The sequence below is a fragment of the Neophocaena asiaeorientalis genome, unplaced genomic scaffold (assembly GCF_003031525.2).
Source record: "Neophocaena asiaeorientalis asiaeorientalis breed wild unplaced genomic scaffold, Neophocaena_asiaeorientalis_V1.1 scaffold19, whole genome shotgun sequence".
Taxonomy (NCBI): Eukaryota; Metazoa; Chordata; class Mammalia; order Artiodactyla; family Phocoenidae; genus Neophocaena; species Neophocaena asiaeorientalis.
This window is the reverse complement of record NW_020173388.1, coordinates 2111720-2119536: the sequence shown is the minus strand read 5'-3', so window position 1 is coordinate 2119536 and position 7817 is coordinate 2111720. Positions and strand designations below refer to the sequence as shown.

Sequence of the window (7817 nt, the reverse complement as noted above, 5' to 3'; positions counted from 1 at the left end):
TTTAAAAGAAAGTTTCCCACCAGGTTGCCTCATTCTCAAAACAAAAACACACTGTACCAAACAATACAGGTACATGATGAAGTTTCACTATATTTCCAATAGTCAGTACTTGACCTCTAGGGTAGTGATTTGAAGCAAGTGAAAAGCACTCAATTTCAAAGCATTTACCAAACTTCAACATGAAATTAGACTTCTTTGTGTATGTGTATGTAATTGTTTCTTCTCTGGGTTCTCAGCCTGCTTGTTGTTTTTGATGTTTTTTTTTAACGAAATCCATTTAACCAAGCATAGCCATATTTACAGACCTTGTTTCTATAGTCTCTGGGGGTTTAATTGTTCTTACCTCAAAAAAATAAATCATGCACCACCATCAGTGAATGCCTGAACAATGGTTGGTAATTATATTTTTACCATTTCTCCTTTTTATTAAGTTCATCAATCCATCAAATCTGTCAGCTTAGGCATTAGGAACCTAATCTAGAAGCTTTTATCTCTAGATAAGAAAATTCATGAGTGTGGTAGTATTTGGCCTGCAGCAGGGTGTAGTGCAGGCCTGAATCAGGTGAGCTGTGAGAAGCATAAGGAATTTGATGTTAGTCATATCTGATAAAGCTAGCTTCAAATCCCAGCTTTGTTATTTATTACATGACTTAACTTCTTCAGTCTCAGTTTCTTTATCCATAAAATGGATAGAAAGGTAGGTAGCTTATAGAATTGTTATTTCTAAAGGAATGCTTGGCATATTAGAAGGAAATCTGTAGACAGATACAAGCCAATTACATTCTAATTTAAATAAATAGTTTGCCTTGTTTTAATATGCTACCATTTTTATTTATCAGTACCTCCTCCATGTTCTTTTCTAGTACTGTGATATGCAGAAATAAGCATAGAGAAGTCTACACATAAAGCATTATGGGAATGCTTGACTATTAGAATATCTTTGTTGCTTTCTAATAAATTCTTCACATATGCCATGAAAATGTTCTTTCACATATGTAAATCAAACTATGTCACCTACTTGCTCAGAATTATTCAGTGGTTCCCATTCATCCATGCTAAATAATAAATTATATACTGACTGAAAAATCTAACTACAAATTTCTACTCCTCTCTCATTTCAGCATCATATTCCAGCAACATTGCTTTCTTGATAAACTCATCTACCTCAAATTCAACTCTCATGAAGTCTCTTCTGACATACTAGGCAAATATAAGTTTTTCTTTTACACTCTTACTCCATTTAAAGCAATTAATATCTTGTAAACAAGCATCTATATGAGTGGATGAAATGTGACTCCAAGACCCAGTGATGGGATGGTCACAGATGCAACTTATGAGGGTTGCCTAATTTGCAAAACTAGGGCCAAATGGGTAAGCTTAGTAGAGCCAACCTTGCTGCACTAATAACATCTAAGGGGGAATAACACCTTGGGTCTAGCTAGTTTACATACAGCTAATCATAAACTCCTAAATGCATGGGACTTGTCTTTCATGGTTATATACTTAGCACCTGTAGGCAGACAATAAGATACGTCTCCACGCTTTTAAAACAGGAAATATTCAAAATACTGACCATACCAACCAAGTATTTGTGAGGAACACAGGGGAACTGGAATGCTCCCATACTGTCGATGGGAATGCATTTGAGTACAGTCATTCATTTTAGAATATGAAACTATATGTTCATGTAAAGGATTTTATGTACATGTTCATAGTAAGTTTATCTGTGAGAGGCAAACTGGGAACCACAAAACGCCATCCTTTAACAGATGAATACCAGTGAAATAATGGCATATCCAAACAGTATATTTATCAGGAAAAAAGTGAATTATTCACATCAGCAACTTAGATGATTCTCAAAGTAACTATGCAAGGAGATAAAAGAAGACAAGCACATTAAGCCTCCAATGATATAAAAGTCTAGAAAACACTAACTAATTAAAGTCAGTCAATAGTAGTTGCCTGAAAGTCCTGGGAGAGATGTCAGAAGGTAGATATGGCAGCGATGGTTGTTTGTTATGTTGATGGTTCCATGGCTTTACAAGTATTAAAACTTACCAGGCTGCGCATTTTAGGTATGTTCTGTTCAGTGCATGCCAACTCTGTAGCTAATTAAATTTCAATAGAAATTGACTTCACATAAAAATCTTAATCTCTTTGCTAAATCTCGTTTTCAGTAGAACTCTGGCAACCACACATTAACCCCATCACCTCTCCTTGCCCATGGGAGGGAATCTGTAGCAGTAGCAGTGAAGACTGGTGAGCAGTGAAAGGTGTTTCCACTTAAGTTATCTAGGAAATCTGCCTGGGTCCTAAAATTCACACGCCTGAACTACACGATTTCCACTCTCATTCCCCATTGTTTTCACTGTGCAGCAATGGCCTTGAGATAAACTATTTGCAGAGGCTGCGTGATTCCTAAAACCTTTACATTATTCAGTCTGACACTGACTGGGGGCTCAGGAGGAGAGAAACAGCTCTGGAACTCCTGAGAATTTCTTCAAAAACCTTATCCTAAACAGTCACAGTCACTGGAACATTTGTGGATGAAACTTTAGAAAAGGCTCATCCCTTCTTGTTTGTCTCTCACTCCCGATTAATTCCATGAGTGTTTCTGTATGAAATATCGTTCCCACCTGATATGCAAAATACAGACCATACCAACCAAGTACTTGTGAGGAACAGGAACACACCTACCACTTTGTGCACATTATGGCACAGGGCTCTTTTCTGGCTGGACCTAGAGAATTTCTTCTCTTGAACAGTACTGGGGGCATGATGTGACATCCCATGTGAAAAAGAGAACCATTCATGCTGCTCCAAAAATCACCGGTGGTTCTCACAGCTGTCCTCATCTCAGGGTGACCTCAGGACCCACCAAAAAGCCTGACATTCAGGACTCAACATTAGTCCCACAGAGCCCTGCAGTCTACCCTTGTTGGCCTTGGACAACAAATTGGACCGAAACTGGAGTGAAAACTATTCTCTTCCAGATGCTATCCTCACTGGGTATACAAAGTTTGGAACACTCACGAAACCTGTGCGTCATCATCCTGACCGTCCAATTTGGTTCTCAACACCAGTCTGACAGCGAACAAACCCCAAGATGAAAGGTGGCTTAAATAATAGTCTTTATTATGGTATAGAGCAGAGCAAACTGAGGCAGATATTCCCAAACAGAGTGACTTGGACCTAGAAAAACCTATCCTGAGCACGATATGAGACGGTGCCATCAAAGAAGTTGAAGCTCTGTGAGCCACCAGCAGAACCCAGACTGGCTTACCATGGTCAAAGCTGCTTTGGTCCTGACAGGACCAAAAAAGAATGACAACACCCAAGTGCTCAGGCTATTGATGCATTTCTAAGGGGATAAGAGAGCACAAAGGTCTACCTATCCTGATCATACTGAGGTGACTGGTGCCAAGTATGGGGATCTGCCACTTGGGAGAGGTAAGAAACGCACAGTGACATTAAGTCAGAAAGTACAGCATAGCTCCTTAAAAGCTTCCTACGAACCTGGTACTCATAGGCAATCTGCACACTAAGGCTGTTCAGACGTATGGCATTCAACTTCCAGCTGATGACTCCCTCACAGAGCCTATTCGGTATGATGTATTAACTAAGGAGACAGCTCATTCACTGCTCTCCTCGTCTCATTCGAAGGCCTTTCTCCAGTATGAACTTGCTGGTGATGAATGAGGTTAGACCTTCAGCTGAAAGCTTTCTGACATCCGCTGCGCTCATAGCGTCTGTCTGGGCTGTTAAGTTTCTGGTGCTCAGTCAGAGCAGACCTTTGACAGAAAACGTTTCCACATTGACTGCACTGCTGAGGCCTTTCTGTGATGTGAACTTTGTGGCGTTGAGTAAGCTGGGTGCTTTGGCTAAAGAATTCTTCACGTTTAGTGCACTCGTGGTTTTTCTCCGTTGTGAACTCTGGTGCTTAATAAGAGTAGAGCTTTGGCTAAAACGTTTCCCACATTCGCTACACTTGTAAGCCTTTGCCCCAGTGTGAACTCACTGGTGTGAAATGAGACTAGAGTTTTGGCTAAAATGGTTCCCACATTCACTGCACTCATAAGTCTTTGCTACAGTGTGAATTCTCTGATGGACTTTAAGGTGGGAGCTTCGCCTAAATAACTTTCCACGTTCACTACACTCATAAGGCCTTTCCCTGGTGTGACTTCTATGTTTAATGAGACTGGAGATGTATCTAAAGACATTCCCACATTCACTGCACCCATAAGGCCTTTCTCCATTGTGGATTCTCTGGTGCTTAAATAGTATGGGTTTACAGGTGAAGGTTTTCCCACATTTGCAGCATTCATAAGGCCTCTCTCCAGTGTGTACCCTGGTGCTGAGTCCAAACCTGGGCTTCTGGCAGAAGGCTTTCCCACATTCGTGGCACTTATACTGCCTTTGTCCATTGTGAGAGGCCTCCATACACTCGGTGTCCTTTTGTGGAGTGACCTGGTGCTGGAGGAGGCCAGAGGTACCAGGGAAATCCTTCCCAAACTCCTGGCGTGTGAGAGACTTCTTGCATGCACGGACTGTGTGGCTCTTCATAAAGGTCTTACCCACGTCTCTTCTAAAGAGTTTCTTTCCACTGTGCTGGTGAAATTTCACACCTGCCCCACACAGTTTCTGACCAGGGTTTGTGCCAAGGTCCTCAGCTAGATGCAAACCACCTTCTAAGTACAGGCAGAACCTCTGCCAGGGATAGGACTTCAGGGTGGACAAGTCTGTCTTTGAAGTATTTATTGGTGGCACTTCTACAGAAACTTTCTGCTCAGAAAGTGTCTCCTCATCCTCTGCTCTATGCCAACACCCAGGTGAAAGACACAGGAGGGGGTGGAACACACAGAGGAGCTGGGGCCCACAATTCACTCCTCTGGGAATGGTTTTCACCAGGGCCTTGGCTGCTGGTGACACGTGTGCTGTGTGGAAAGGTGTGTCCAGGCACAGGAAAATCTGACTGTCACTGAGTAGCTGCGTTCAAGGACTATTTTAAGGATAGGTGGGGAATTCGTGACACGTTAATGTAGGCCAATATTGGAGAGCACATGAGAGTGAGGATGGAGAAGACCACTAAAGAGTGGAAGACAGACAGGTGAGGGATAATCCTGGGTTCGAATTCAGAGTTGAAATGACAGAAGGAGCAAAGTATCAAGAATGGGTAGGAAAGATAGAAATGAGGCACACAGTCACTGTCCTTGGCCCTAAAACATTGTGGGGCACAGGACGTGTTCCTGATATGATCTGAACCCAGCCATGATGCCACTTCTTCCTCCTGATGCCAATCACCAAGGCAGGTCCCACTTTGGGCCTCTCTAGCTGTGCCTGGAGTCATGTCCACTCTGTCACATACCCAGGGTGCACCTCCCAGCTCCAGTTGGAAAACAACATGGGACCTAAAAGGTGAAAGTCTCAGCCTTGGCAACCACAGCACAGCCGACAAGGAAGCAGTAATAGAGATGTGGTCACTGTCTAACCAATGACGCAACAAGTGGCAAAGGTCTCCAGGATCACATCACGGTACAGGAGTCTCTGGGCCTCATCAAGAAGCCTCCATTCCTCCTGGGAAAAAGTACACAGCCACGTCCTCAAAGGTCACAGAGCCCGGTGCAGGGTTCGTAAGTGGTTCTGCTGAATGTGGAACCTGAATCGGACCCATCAGTGCAGCCCTCCCAGCACAGTCTGTGGGCGAAGCAGGGGCCCAGGCCCGGTGGCCCCTGTCCCAGCCCCGAGACAGAGTCAGGGCGGATGGCACCCACACCGAGCCTCAGACCTCCCTCAGAGCAGCCAGCACAGCGCCCTTCCGGCTCCCTGACCTCACGCCGGCCCAAGGCTGCGAAGCTCACCACCGGTAAACACACTCGAGTTTACAAAACGTCACCTACCGTCCACGCTGGAAAACCTTCCCACCTTGCTGATTTTTAATGTAAGTCCTATTTAAGCGGACAAAATGGGAAAAAAACTCATATATGCACACTCTGTATGTAATCAAAGAATTTTACGTGTAAACAAGTAGTTGATAAAAGTATAGCACATGGTCTCAATGACACTTTGCTACAGAGTGAGAACTGTAAGGCCCATCATCTCTAAGACTGCATTCCCAATGTGTTAATAGAATAAGGTTCAGTAGAACACAGACTTGAAACCCTAATGACCTGGAAATGTGGTTTCAAAAGAATTTTCCTCCATTTGATAGAATAAACTTTGGATTTCCAATGGATCAAATAGCAGATCTCTTTCAATTTTTGTTTCCTTCCCTGATATCAAGGTCCTTGCAAGTGTGTGTGTGTCTGTGTGTGGTTACTAGGTATATTTCAGGAGGTCCTCTCTAGCCTGCTCATATTTGTATGTTTCTTTCTCTAGAGTGTCCCAAATAAATACTATGGGCAGGGCAGGTACACACGCTTGTCTGGAGTGCCTTGAGCTATGTGGAGGTGATGGCTTTGGTTTGTATTGTGGTTAAGGGATGGGGATGAAGGGAACATTTTCACGTGTGGATGAGGGTTTGCGTGGTTTGATCTTACCTCTGGGTGCCACAGGAAGGAACACCAGACTTCCTTACACAGGGCAAGAAGGGATAAAGGAGGGGTGGGTCCTGAAAGCTGTCAGAAGCCAAACATCAAAAACGGAGTCAGACTCTTTAGGACACGAGTTGATCATTTAATGAAATTTTGATTTGCAGTGTTTCCTCAGATTGTCCACCAATGATTTTTCTCCTTTTCTTTCTGCTTCTCCAAACTCCAAAAGCATCTGATAAAAGATAATGATACGCTTCTCTCTCAATTTCTGTCCATATTGCATATAAGAATGAAATCAGTTTCCCAAATCTTTGTTACAATTATCTGTTCAGTGTTTTTCTTCACCACTCAATTATAAGCTCCCAGGAATGGCATTTGGTTTTTGTACCACTGTCATATGGTTTGTATCCAAAAAGATCCATTAGATGAGTTATGGATATAGCATATTTTAGTTACTTACTACATGGAAAAGTTCCTAAGTGAATTTGACTCGAGAATGAAGAATACTCTCTTAAAAATCAATAAAGCACAATGCAATAACAAAACAAAACACACAGTTTTGCTCTGTATATCCTATGTTGTCTTTGACAAGGCATTTAATATCCTCAAACCTCATTTTCTTAACCTGCAAAATGAGGAAGTACTTTCTCTGAAAACCTGTGAACATTTTTTTCCAAGATTTTGTCTCTGGCGGGAATCCAAATGATAAATTATTCCTTAAATATTAATAGAACTTTGTCATTCCTTCACCTGAATAGTCATTTTCTATTGATAAGTAATGATAACAACCTGAGGGTTTTAAGCTCAAAGGGTGGATATACAATACATTGTAAGAGGGGAGTAGAATGGCACCCCACCTAAAATGGAGTTCCATCCACTTAAATGAGAGGTCCTCTGTGCCCTCTTAAATGGTGCTTCAATATCACTTACGCACACCAATAAACATCACAGAATAATTAGGGAGAGTAGAAATCGTTATAATGTCAGCCCTTCCTATTATAGAACTGTAACCACTCAATATGGAACTGCCTAAAGCAATTGCTGAATGCAGTACATGCAACTGTATCTTCTTCGGAGGCCACAGAACCATCTTACTGTAGCCTGCAGGTTTCACACAAGGCCCTTTCCTCAATTAGGATTTAATCACCCTGGAGAGCAGCTGAGAATTTCAATCATTATTTTTTTCCAATTTCCCATCAATCTTGTCTATTGAAGTAACTTGATTTTTTTTCTTCCTCTACAAGAATGCTAAATCTTCTTGGTGGAGGAAAATGATGGGGGGAAATA

At 42.3% G+C, this 7817-nt stretch overlaps 1 pseudogene; it reads right to left on the bottom strand.

Moving 5' to 3' along the window:
• Positions 1-3619: 3619 nt before the first annotated feature.
• LOC112400805 (zinc finger protein interacting with ribonucleoprotein K-like) lies at positions 3620-5671 on the bottom strand (annotated as a pseudogene).
• Positions 5672-7817: the final 2146 nt, after the last annotated feature.